Source organism: Canis lupus, chromosome 19 (genome assembly GCF_048164855.1).
Source record: "Canis lupus baileyi chromosome 19, mCanLup2.hap1, whole genome shotgun sequence".
NCBI classification, from domain to species: domain Eukaryota; kingdom Metazoa; phylum Chordata; class Mammalia; order Carnivora; family Canidae; genus Canis; species Canis lupus.
Window position 1 is genome coordinate 27,228,654 of NC_132856.1, and position 13,456 is coordinate 27,242,109.

Below are 13,456 nucleotides of genomic sequence, written 5' to 3' on the forward strand. Positions count from 1 at the left end.
TTTACATTCTCCATTTAAGTTCATGGTATGTTTTTTTTTTTTTAAGATTTTATTTATTTCCTTTTTTTCCCCCCAGAAGAGAGAAGTGGGGAGAGAGAGAGCACATAGGCACAAGCCCAGGGAGGGGCAAGGGAGCAGCAGACTACCCACTGAGCAGGGAGCCCAAAGCAGATCCTGACCTGAGCCAGAAGGCAGACACTTAACCAGCTATGCCACCAAGTGCTCATCATGGTCTGTTTTGAATAAGATTTTTGTAAGAGGTATGACGTTTAGGTCAATATTCATTTTTTTCTTTTGCATATGGATGCCCACTTCTTCCAGCACCATTTGTTGAAAAGCCTGTCCTTCCTCCATTGACTGCTTTTTGCAACTTTGTCAAAAATCAGGCATGTTTGTGAGGTCAATTTCTCTGTTCTGTATTCTGTTCCATTGATTTATGTGTCTATCCCTCTGCCACTACCACACTGTCTTGATTATTGGAGCTGTGTAATAAGCCTTAATACTGGGTAGAGTGATCCCTCACTCTTTATTCTTTGGCAGGATTGTTTTTGTCAGGCTAGGGCCAGACTCCTTGCTGTGGTTGGATCTTCTTTTCTGGTTTTGCATTCATTTTCAATCCTGGACTCATTATCCAAGTATCCCTCCAAGAGAATATTTTGTTTTACTGTTAAAGAACAAAATTCGATTGAGTAAATTTGAAGATCTAATTTTCTTTATTAAAGGATTCATGAATTGGGCAGCATCCCATCTAGCAAGGAGAAGGGAGTGCTGAGGAGTTGTACAAAATGGAAGGTTTTAATAGGAAAGAAGGTGGGGCAAAAAAAGCTTTTAGCAAAAGGAAATGATTGCTCTGGTGGCTTTCCCTTAGGGAAAAGAGCAAGAAGTCTGTCATATAGATTACTTCATCTTATTTTGGGGATGAAGAAAGCCTGTGGGGCAGATTCATTGGATGTGAAGATTCCTGATTGGGCTGTTAAGACCACATTTTGGAGGAGAGGTTGAAACTGCAGTTAGATTAGGCATCAAGCCCGGGTTTTTGGACTCAGCCTAAGGAATGCCATTCTAATGGGGCTCGTGGTTTTCTTTTTAACATTTACTAAGGGAACATTTTCTCTTCCCAGGGGGTTTATCTTTCTTTCTTTCTTTTTTCTCTGAGTTCCCTAAAAATTAAAATTGTAGATGTGTATGATTGTATTTATGTCCACCTAACCCTGCCAAACTCATAATACCTTGCCATGGACTTGTTCTACTTTTACATCATGTACTCACATGGGCATCATCTAATCTTTAAATTCTTTCTGTTTTGTTCAGATTAATCTACATGATTGTGGATGGGGGACAAGGGATGGAAATTACTCACTGGCCATTTACCAGTGTTCTGTTCAAAAGCAGGATGGCTTTGCATTGGAGTCTTAGTGAACTTGAGCATAAATATAAGTGCAGAGGGTCTGCGGTGCTTATTTAAACAGAAAGTTTTTTGGAGTTATCTTCTTCAGAAAATGTTTCCAAACACTGTGACAGCAAAATGATAGTGTAAATTGTAATGTCTGTCCCAGTTGGGTATATAAACATATGAAGAGTCTTTTTCTTAAAAATGTTTGGGTTGTTCATTTACAGTGAAAACTCTCTAACTCACATTCAAAAATATGGGCAGGGTAAAATAATGATTTTATCTTTCAGAGTCGTATAGGTCCTTTGTTACTTTCAAGGAATTCTGTGGGAATGGCTTGTTTGGGATAGATGCTTCTAGATTGTGGGTTATGAGTAAGAACAAAGCCTTTGGAAAAGAGAAGGAATAAATTCAGAGACAGTGATTTAGAATTATTCTTAATGTCATAAATAATGGAGTGGATGTCCTTAAGTGTCTTTAATGGTGTTTTAGCCTATAAGCTAAGGAACACCTAAGTTCTGTTCTCAAAGTTCCTGAGACATGTGTGCAGAATGATGAATCAAAGTATAGATGCTTTGTCCCAGACCTCACCACAGATTTTGATTAAGCACATCTGGACCTATGGACTTATGGAGGACTCCTTTCGTGAGCCCTGTCAATGAACCAAAACTCTTAAAAACCAATGTAGGCCAAAACCAATCCTTTATCCTTCCCAAAGTTCAAACTTGAATATCTAATCTTTCCAATCTGTTATGAGAAAACTCATACCATAATTTCCTGGTGTGCCTGGGACAATTCTAGTGTATATCCCTCACTATAATTATTAAAATACTCCCTTGGGCCCTCAAGAATTGTCCTGCTTGGATGGTAAATTATTTGGTAACTATAGTCTTAGCACACTCAGAGACAAATCCAAAAGAAGGAATGAGTAACAGCATAAGTTTGCCTAAATGGTTGGTGGAGGGCAGCCCCGGTGGTTTAGCGGTTTAGCGCCGCCTTCAGCCCAGGGCGTGATCTTGGAGACCCGGGATCGAGTCCCACATCAGGCTCCCTGCATGGAACCTACTTCTCCCTCTGCCTGTGTCTCTGCCTCTCTCTCTCATTCTGTGTCTCTCATGAGTAAATAAATAAAATCTTTTAAAAAAAATGGTTGGTGGAGAGCTACCTTAGGCAACTGTCCACTGGTCTGTCTTGGCCAAGGGGAGTTTGAGGTATCCAAGGGAGATACTTCATAGCTTATCCTACCTAATTTCATGAGAGAATAGAAAGCATATAAAGAAAAATGTTGAGGTGTAAGGCCTTTTTCTCTAGGATGCCATTCTACCTTTCTTACCCATATTTAAAGGGGAGAACACTTTGGGATCAGGATGGGAACTAGGCTCTGTCTGCCTTTCATCCCACTTCTCAGGAGAAGAAAGAAGGCCATAATATCCATGTCATCTGGGCCTGCCCTTGTCCTATAACAGCCTTAACTCTGCTATGGCTCAAGAATCTCTTTGAAACTATGGAGATCAGAAAGATTCCACAGCCCCGGACTCAGACAACAGAATGAAACACCACCTGGTCTGGAGACCACTAACATGCTCTTCCTCGTCTCCAACCATTACAGTACTTTTCTTTCTGGTGGGTAGAGGGAAGAGGGAGCAATGAAGGATTTTCTTTAAAGCTACACCTATCTCTTGCTCTTGATCAGTCATCCTGGGGCCTGGTCATTCTTCTGCCTCTAAAGAATGTGTGACATGATGATACCTTTCCATGGCAAAAATTAGAGTAACATCACCATTGTAAGCTCTAAAATTTTTAGCAGTATTTTTTTAAGCATGTAAGTAATGATATCAGCAATTTATGTAAAATTCATTTTAGAAGAAAATTAAATTGAGGTCTTAAAAAATTTCATTAGTGTCTGTTTGTTACTGTGGGTTCCAACATAAATAAGGACTCTGTGGAACACTTGACATTTTAGTTATAAATTCACACATTTCTCATTGAACTCAAGAAGACCTATTAGAACACAGATCTGCGTGGGCCTTTTTAATAAGAATGCCCCCAATTCATTCTACTTTATAGGAAAAGTAGAAAATAATTTGCAAACCTGAACACTCGGTGATTTAGTTTCCTGTGACATTCCCCCTCCATCCCTTGTGGATAGTCAGTGGGGTTTGAGAACTGCTGGCCAAAAATAGAGATGTTACCTGGTTGTGAGCCTTGTGTCACCTGTACAGGTAGGTAATGTGCAACCGTCTGAAGGATGTCTGGGGCTGTGCTTTGGGTTTGTTCTCTTTTCTTTTTCTTTTTATGTATGTATGAATGTATTTATTTGAGACAGACAGAGAGAGAGGGAGGGAGGGAACAAGAGGGAGAATGTGTGCAAGCCAGGGAAGGGGCAGAAGGTGAAGGAGAAAGATAATCTCAAGCAGACTCTGCACTGAGCCTGACGTGAGGCTTGACCCCACCACCCCAAGATCACGATCTGAGCCAAAATCAAGAGTCGAATACTTAACTGACTGAGCCACCCAGGAACTCTTGTTCTCTTTTCATTTTTATGAGTTTTCTGATTAGTCCAAGGAAGACTTTCGTTAAGCTGTGGGAATGGTCTTAAAGAAATAGTAAGATTTATCAAAGAATCTCCAGGGAAACATGAACTCTACAGCTCTTATCACCTTGGATGCCTGCACAGGGATGGTCCTACGATGAAGTCATCCCTGCAAGTTAGATTTTAAGACCTGGCTCATTCTGTGTAATTTGTGTGTCAAACACAATGCAAGTGCAGAATATTGGAGACAGTTGAGTATACCACGTTCATATCTTTGAGCTAAAGGGGTTGGCAGGGTAAATGGAAAGCCTTCACTGCGGGAATGACATGGTCTAGGGAAAAACTGTTTTGTTTGTCCACAGATATGCTTAGCTAATGAGAAATTAGGCAACGTGATTGCAGAGGAAAACCAGAGCAAGTGAAACATGGAGATAAAAAAAGAGTCCTGTCACCACTTAGGCCATTATGCACTGTGGAAGATTGGATGGCTCTTAATTATTCATTTGGGTGTCAATGAGGATAGAAAATAGCTATCTTAGAAGTAAAAGGGACAAGTTGAAGAAATTCTCAAAATTCACAGAATAAGTATGTGTGGAATTTTGCAGATTTTCAGAGGCCTGTTGAGTTTCAGGGTAGGAAAGAGATACTACACCACTTGACAGTTTTCTTGTTCACAGTGTTAGCACAAGAGGCTAATGAAAATCTGGAAAACAAAACAGCACTGGGAGCAAAAGAAGGAAAAAAAAAAAAAACAAGATGGTCCTGAGCTGCCAACATAGCAAAGCAAGCCGTAGGTCAGTGACAGTGTAACCCAATATGCCTGTGCTTCCCAGAGTCTTTTTAAAGTCCAAGAACATAGAGTGGACACAAGGACATGTGGATTATCCACTCCCTCTACTTAGGACCAGAGGACCTCTGTATGTTTCCCTTAATCCCATTATGTTGTTATTTGAGCTCATGTAACACTTTTATTTTGTTAGCAAGGAAGACTTTGATTTCATTTCTTGGTCCACACAGTGGTTCCTTAAAACACAAAAATACTCTCACTTTGCAGTATGAGTAACTAATGTTTTTAATAGGAGGGGAACACACATAGCCTACCAACAGTTCATAGAATTTTGAGCTTTTGTTCTGACAAGTGACATGTTCTCTGATGTTTTGTTCTGTAGTTCACACCTTTGCAGATTTGGATTAGGCAGAAATGGGTCACTTGGCATTTGAAGGGTTGTACCTTTTGACGTGGGTACAAAGAGTGAGAGATAGGAATGAGTGAGAGAAGTAGAGAAGTCACCCTCCACCCACACTTTGACACTAACTGCAGAAAGCTGTAAGGTGTAGAAAGGGAAGAGTCAACACTCAGTTGTGATTCCCTCTCCCGAGGGATAAATCTGCATCCCATTTGACTTTTTTTTTTTTTTTTTTTTTTTTAAACTCAATACTCTTGGCATCTGCACGGCTCAGTGGTTGAGCATCTGCCTTTGGCTCAGGTCATGATCCTGGGGTCCTGGGATTGAGTCCTGCATCAGGCTCCCCACAAGGAGCCTGCTTCTCTCTCTACCTGTGTCTCTGCCTCTCTCTGTGTGTTTCTCATGAATAAATAAATAAATAAAATCTTCCAAAAAAATAAAAAAATAAGCTCAGTACCCAATGTGGGGCTTGAACTCATGACCCTGAGATCAAGTAGCATGCTTTACCAACTGAATGAGCCTGGCTCCCTCCATTTTGAAATTTTTTAAAGATTTATTTATATGAGGGAGAGAGAGAGGGAGTGAGCTAGCAGGGGGAGGAACAGAGGGAGAAGGAGAGAGAGAGAATCTGAAGCAGACTCTTCACTGAACACGGAGCCTCATGTAGGGCTCAATCCCATGACCCTGAGATCATGACCCGAGCCTAAATCAAGAGTTGGCCACTTCGCCAACTCAACCACCCAGGTACCTGAGACCCATTTTGCATTTTTAAACTGCCTTCCTGTTTGCTCTTCTTGACATGGTTTCTTCTCCATTACCTTAAGCAACCTTCTCTAATCTAACATTTTCCTTCTCTGTTTCTGTAATGGACCAAAACATGACCTTTTGTCGTGGAAACCCAAACCTTTTTGGTCTGTCTTCAAACCAGGTCAGATCTTCATAGATACATCTGGGCCACTGCCCCCAGCCCAGCTTTTCTGCAGGGTGCCTCAATGACTGCAGAAATTTCTTAGACTTACTGTTCACCCAAGCCCACTTCCCAGGCTCTTCTTTTCAAAGCTTGCTGGACCTTTGCTGGCAGATGGTAAATATCAAAAGATTTTAAAAAGGGGGGATCCCTGGGTGGTGCAACGGTTTAGTGCCTGCCTTCAGCCCAGGGCGTGACCCTGGAGACCCGGGATTGAGTCCCATGTCCAGCTCCCTGCGTAGAGCCTCCTTCTCCCTCTGCCTGTATCTCTGCCTCCCTCTCTCTCTGTGTCTCTCATGAATAAACAAATAAAATCTTAAAAAAATAAAGATTTTAAAAAGAAAGGCAAAACAAAACGGTAAATTTTGAAAAAGTCCTGAAAGTTCTCTGCACCCTGTTTATCCAAGGCTCAACTCTAAACATCTTGCTCATACTTTGATAATACTAATAGTAGGGCAGCCCGGGTGGCTCAGCAGTTTAGCACTGCCTTCAGCCCGGGGCGTGATCCTGGAGACACAGGATCCTGTCCCATGTCAAGCTCCCTGCATGGAGCCTGCTTCTCCCTCTGCCTGTGTCTCTCCCTCTGTGTCTCTCATGAATAAATAAATAAAATATTTATTTATTCTCATGAATGAATAAATAAAATATTTATTCTCATGAATAAAGTATTATTTTTAAATAAAATTTAAAAAAAGATAATACTAATAGTAGTACTACTAGTAGTAAAAATGAGTACATTCTCCTAATTATTTTTTTTAAGATTTTATTTATTCATGAGATAGAGAGAGAGCAGAGACACAGGCAGAGGGAGAAGCAGGCTCCATGCAAGGAACCCGACATGGGACTCGATCCTGGGACTCCAGGATCACGCCCTGGGCGGAAGGCGGCGCTAAACCGCTGAGCCACCCACCCAGGCTGCCCCATTCTCCTAATTAATCATAAAGTACTCTGAATTATTTATCCCCTTGTTATCATTTTCTTCCTCCCAACCATGAAATTTTACATTTCTAAAGGACCCTCCACAACTCATAATAAAATACCAAGTGCACGGGAGACACTGAATTAATACTTGTTTTTATTAAATTAAATATATCTGATAGAGCGCCTTTGACTAGCTCATTAGTAATGAAGTCTGGTGAGTTTCCATGTGAAGAGCGAGCTGGGATATGTCACTCTGTATTGTCAAACACAATACTGTCCCTCCGGAAAAATGCTGTTGGTTTTGTGTAATTCATTGATAAATTCAAAGGATGATGTGACCATCTGTTTTCTGTAGCTCCTGAGGAAAGTAGAAAAGGATTGGCCCTGAGCTGAGAATGAGGAGAGGGACGTAGATAAAAGGCCTGTTCACCGATGAGGTTGTTTAGCAATTGACTAGATTATCCAGGAGCTCTGCCGTGTTCCCCAGAGTCTTCAGAAAAAGGAGCGTTGTCTTTGATGGAGGTGATGGCCATAGCCTCCCCTGGATGACCTCTCTGCGCTGGTTCCCATTCTGTGTTTTTAATTCAGATTTTCCCCCCTTTATTCTTCTTATATATATATATATAAGCGCCCATTCTTTGTAATTATATGTATAATTACAAAGAAAATATGTTCATTTAAAAAATCTGAGATTTCAGAAATTTGTAGAGTAAAAATGGAATATGGAGGATATATATTATATATATAATTACAAAGAAAATATGTTCATTTAAAAAATCAGATTTCAGAAATTTTATAGAGTAAAAATGGAATAGGAAGGATATATATTATATATATAATTACAAAGAAAATATGTTCATTTAAAAAATCTGAGATTTCAGAAATTTATAGAGTAAAAAATGGAACCTCTGCTCCAGTTTCTTTCCTCAGAGCTAACCACCTGTAATTGGTTGCTGTATGTCTTTCTCCCGTGCTTCTTACTTTAAATATAGACAAATACATACATGTACATGTATACATTTTATAAAAATGTGACGATAGCTTCCATCCTGTCCATTACAATTTTCCTCTCATTATTGTGTGTAGGTCTTGTCCTTTCTAACGGTTATGTAGAATTTCTTTGTATAGATGTAGCATCATTTTGTAATTACAGCTGCTGTCACGCAGTTCCCACAATTCACTATTAAATATAATGCTGTAAATGTCGTCATGCTATACTGAAAGTGCAGCAGGAATATGTCTTGTTCAGACCCCAGCAGATCTTTTTACTGTACTTTTCTTCACTTTTGGGATTAAGTAATACTTGGTCCCTGGTGGGTTTGATTTTTGTTTTGTTTCTAATACACTAATGCGTTGCTGTGCTGCAATGCTATATGCGTTCACTTGAGTTCACCTCTGCTTATTTTTTACACATTCCACAACACATAACTTTAAAAAAAATTTGAAGTATAATTGACGCATAATATCCTATGATGAGTTTCAGGTGTACAGTATGTAACTTTCTTATGTGTGCTCTAATGTGTTCTTGCTAAACGTTCATGTATTTTTCTGGCACTTTAGCCCCTGTTTTTTTTTTTTTTTTTTTAAAGATTTTATTTATTTATTCATGAGAGACACAGAGAGAGAGGCAGAGACACAGGCATAGGGAGAAGCAGGCTCCATGCAGGGAGCCCCACGTGGGACTTGATCCCGGGACTCCAGGATCACGCCCTGGGCCAAAGGCAGGCGCCAAACCGCTGCGCCACCCAGGGATCCCCTAGCCCCTGTTTTTAAATCGCCATTTGCACTTTGGCAGAAGTTACTTTGAAACTGATGACGGCAAGTTTTCTGAATTGGTTTATTCTTACCAAGCGTCTTTCCATGATCCTTGAAGTGTGGAGGCCATGGGGGTTTCATTTTTAAGGCCAGTATGTTGCTGTTTTAAATTATACTGCAAACTCCAAACATATGGGGTTTTTCATCTATCCTTCGATTGCACATGTCCCTGAATATCATAATCGTATTTTTATTTGGCCTCATGAATCTCCCTGCCCACATGATGTGATCGAGACTGATGGTGCGGTTGAAGGTTCGTTAGGGGGATCAGAGAGCATCAAGTCAGAATGTTCGCCCCCTCTAATTTCTGATTCTTTCCTCTTCCGCGATACAGCCGAGCCGGCTGCTTTAATACTTGTGTAGTGCAGCCGTAGAATATCAATGGAGCTCTCCCCCTCCTCCTTATTAGGAACCAGGAGCGAGAGCAAATTGGGAATGCACTTTACAGGGTCTGCAGGAAGTTTGAAGTTTATTTATTAACACTAAATGCATCTGTCAGGCTGCAGTGATGAGATTAATCCTCATTTTTAATATTTGATTTGCAACTGATTAATCGCTTGAAGCTTTTGTGGTAGTGCAAATTTAGACTACTGATCTGACTGGGAAGTGTACCAGAGTGTGAATTATACAGCAGGGTGCGCGGGGGGCCACCTTCTAACTGCAGAACACCTGGAGCAGGGCTGGAGAGGGAATACCGAACAGGTGAAAGGCACACTGGGATTCTGGTTTGTGTTTTCGGGGTTTTCTGGTGGTCACTTGAGGGGAAAGGTGGTGTTGGAGCTTGTCTGGAAATAGCTGCTGTAGAACGAGGGGAGGCTGAATTGTGTCTATGAAAGCGGGACAGAAGGGATTAGGCTGGTGATACACAGTCTCTTCTTACACGTTGCAATTTTTCCTGAAAACAGAGTTGCCATATGTAGAGTTTCATTGGCACCTTGAGGGACTGGGAATGTCTGTGATCAGAGGGGAGAAATACAGTGACTCGTTTTGTTCTTGAAAATACATTTGAGGGACGCCTGGGTAGCTCAACAGTTGAGCGTCAGCTTTCAGCTCAGGGTGTGATCCTGGAGTCCCGGGATCGAGTCCTGCATCGGGCTCCCTGCATGGAGCCTGCTTCTCCCTCTGCCTGTGTCTCTGCCTCTCTCTCTGTGTGTCTCTCATAAATGAATAGATAAAGTCTTTACAAAAAAAAAAAAAAAAAGAAAAGAAAAGAAAAAGAAAAAGAGAATACATTTGAAGGCTTGCATTCTTCAGGGTTTGCCAGAATATTAGCGGAAGGCTCATGCTCATCAGGCTTCTCTGTGCCGGCGCATTATCTTGTTGGGCTTGTCAGAGTGTGAAGAATCCACAGGCCACCACGTGGGAAAACCGAAGCTGCTGAACAATCTATCTTCTTTACATACACACCCATTTTGTGAAGAGTTTCTTTTTTTGAACAGTTTTGGGTTCACAGCAAAATTGAGAGGAAGATAGAGAGTTCCTGTATCTTCCCCACCCCCTCATGTAAAAAGGCCTCCGCCACCCTCAGCATCCCCTACCAGGGTGGGACACCTGTTACAGTCGGTGAGCCTGCATGGACATGTCCTTACCACCCAGAGTCCGTAGTGTATGTTGGGGCTCGCTCTTGGTGCTGTACATTCTGTGGGTCAGACAAATGTGTGATGACATGCATGCATCATTGTAGGAGCGTTTAGAGTGTCTTCACTGCCCTAGAAATCCTGTGTGCTCTGCCTGTTTATACTTCCCCTCAACCCCAACCCCTGACAACCACTGATCCTTTGTCTCCCTAGTTTTGTGTTTTCCAGAATGTCTTATAGTTGGAATCATAGAGGATGTAACCTTTCAGATTGATTTCTTTCACGTAGTCCTACGCGTTTGAGGTTCCTCCATATTTTTTCATGGCTCGATAGCTCATTCCTTCTTTTCGGTTAGTTGTTTGATGGCACATTCCTTTTTACACTGAATAATATTCTACTGTCTGGAGGTACCACAGGTTATTTATCCATTTATCTACTGAAGGACATCTTGGTTCCTTCCATGATGTGGTGGCTACAAATAAAGCTGCCATAAACATCTGTGCAGAGTTTTGTGTGGACATAATTTTTCACCTCCTTCGGGTGAATACCAAGGAGTGTGATTGCTGATACTATGGTAACAGTATGTTTAGTTTTGCAAGAAACCTCCAAACTGTCTTCCAAACTGGGTATACTGCTTTTCATTCCTATGAGCAATGAATAAGAGTTCCTGTTGCCGGACGCCTGGGTGGCCCAGTGGTTGAGCATCTGCCTTCAGCTCAGGGCGTGATCCTGGGATTCCAGGATTGAGTCCCATATTGGGCTCCTTGCATCATGGAGCCTTCTGCCTCTGCATCTCTCTCTCTCTCTTTCTCTGCCTTTGTACCTCTCATGAATAAGTAAATAAAATCTTAAAACAAAACAAAACAAAAAACGAATTCCTGCTGTTTCACATCCTTGCCAGCAGTTGAACTTGTCAGTGTTCTAGACTGTGACCATTCTAACAGGTGTCTTCTTGTTTTGATTTGCATTTCCATGACAACACATGATGTGGAGCACCTTTTCATTTGCTTATTTGGCTTCTGATGTGTTTGTTAAGGTGTTTGGTCCATTGTTAATTGGGTTGTTTTCTTATTGAGTTTTTAGAATTCTTTCTTTGAGACCTCTTTTGATGTGATCATTGCTTGAGTCTTCAGCATCAACTTTTGCTCCACTCTTGAGCTCTTAAGTCTATCCTTTAAAAAAAAATTTTTTTTAAGGGGGAATCCCTGGGTGGCGCAGCGGTTTAGCGCCTGCCTTTGGCCCAGGGCGCGATCCTGGAGCCCCGGGATCAAATCCCACGTCGGGCTCCCGGTGCATGGAGCCTGCTTCTCCCTCTGCCTATGTCTCTGCCTCTCTCTCTCTCTCTCTCTCTCTCTGTGTGACTATCATAAATAAATAAAAATTTAAAAAAAATTAAAAAAAAAATAAAAAATTTTGTTTGGGGATCCCTGGGTGGCTCAGCAGTTTGGTGCCTGCCTTCAGCCCAGGGTGTGATCCTGGAGTCCCGGGATCAAGTCCTGCATCGGGCTCCCTGCGTGGAGCCTGCTTCTCCCTCTGCCTGTGTCTCTACCTTTCTCTCTCTCTCTCTCTGTGTCTCTCATGAATAAAAAAATAAAATCTTTAAAAAAAATAAATTTTTTTAGTAATCTCTGCACAACCCAACATGGGGCTCAAACTCACCACCCTGACCTCAAAAGTTGCACACTCTTCCCAGTGAGCTAGCCAGATGCCCTTCTAAGTCTATCCTTATTGAGTTACAATGTGTGTAGATATGAGGTGACCCCACATGTAAAGCATTTCCCCATTTTGCTAATGAGAAGAATGGGTGGGGGGAGCTTGTATTTTGCCAGCTTGAATAAAAAGCCTTTAGGAATATATACGAGATAGGGAATGCCTATTTACAATGTTTTATTAATTAAATTTTATATTATATAAAATATTAGAATTATTTCATTTTTCTGACCTTGGTCACGGGGTCGTTGGAGTTACCCAGGCTCCGGCACTTAAGATGAACGTAATTCAGATTGTTGGTGACCATTGGGTACATATACTTGTGCCTATGGGGTTTGTCCTTGGATGTTACGTAGACAGAAAGAATGATGAAAAGCTAACTGCCTTCCGGAATAAAAGTTTGTTGTTTAGAAGGGAACTGAGACCCAATGAAGAAGTCACCTGGAAGTAAAGGCCGTGACTAAATTACAGAATGTTCACATTTTAAAAGTTAGGAGAGAAATAAAAGCACATTAATTTTTTTTTTTAAATCCCATTTTTTTTTTAACAGTGTGCACCTGTCGCTCACTAGCAGGGAGAAGAGTAGAGCTTGCCTTTGCAGGTCTGATGGCCGTTGTTGCAGAGGTGACCAGCGCTGGAAGCACCCCAAGAGTTCCTGTTCAATATCCTTACATTACACATAAGGAAAATGAGGCTCAGTGTAGGCACAGAGCAGACTGTGGCAGAGGCAGACTTGAATTCATGCTTATTTTTCTTTTTTTAAAAGATTTTTTTATTCATTAGACACACACACACACACACACACACACACACAGAGGCAGAGACACAGACACAGGCAGAGGGAGAAGCAGGCTCCATGCAGGGAGCCCGATGTAGGACTCGATCCCCGGACTCCAGGATCACGCCCTGGGCCCAAGGCAGGCGTTAAGCCGCTGAGCTACCCAGGGATCCCCCATGCTTGTTTTTCTTAAAATGGGGCAAGAATATTTCTGGAGATTGTAAATATCCAGGATAACCTGAAGCCAGTTGCTGGGCTAGCTAACTATGGTGTTCTCAAATGAATCCTCAATTTAGCCTGAATATTTGGTGGTAAAACGTAAGCGGTCAAAGTATACACACTCTTTAAACATTTTTACATAGAACCAGACATGGATTACTCTAGTGTACCATGCAAAGTCATACGAAATTTTAAGATAAAATATGAGGCATCAGGAAATTTGAGGCAATTATTTTAGGTTTTACCTCCAGATCCCTTCAGAGAATTCATTTATTGTCTGGTCATATAAGGGATAAAAACATGAGAAATATTTCAGAATATCTGCAATATACCATTAAGAATGGTCTAAAGATGTTCTT

The 13,456-nt window shown here is 41.3% G+C and overlaps 1 protein-coding gene and 1 pseudogene across 15 annotated transcripts in view; both read left to right on the forward strand.

The window, feature by feature from the left end:
* Positions 1-13,456, forward strand: part of MAGI1 (membrane associated guanylate kinase, WW and PDZ domain containing 1) — a 641,903-nt gene that overhangs the window by 329,482 nt on the left and 298,965 nt on the right. The window lies entirely within an intron of this gene.
* On the forward strand, positions 12,378-12,633 carry LOC140610032 (NADH dehydrogenase [ubiquinone] 1 beta subcomplex subunit 1 pseudogene; annotated as a pseudogene).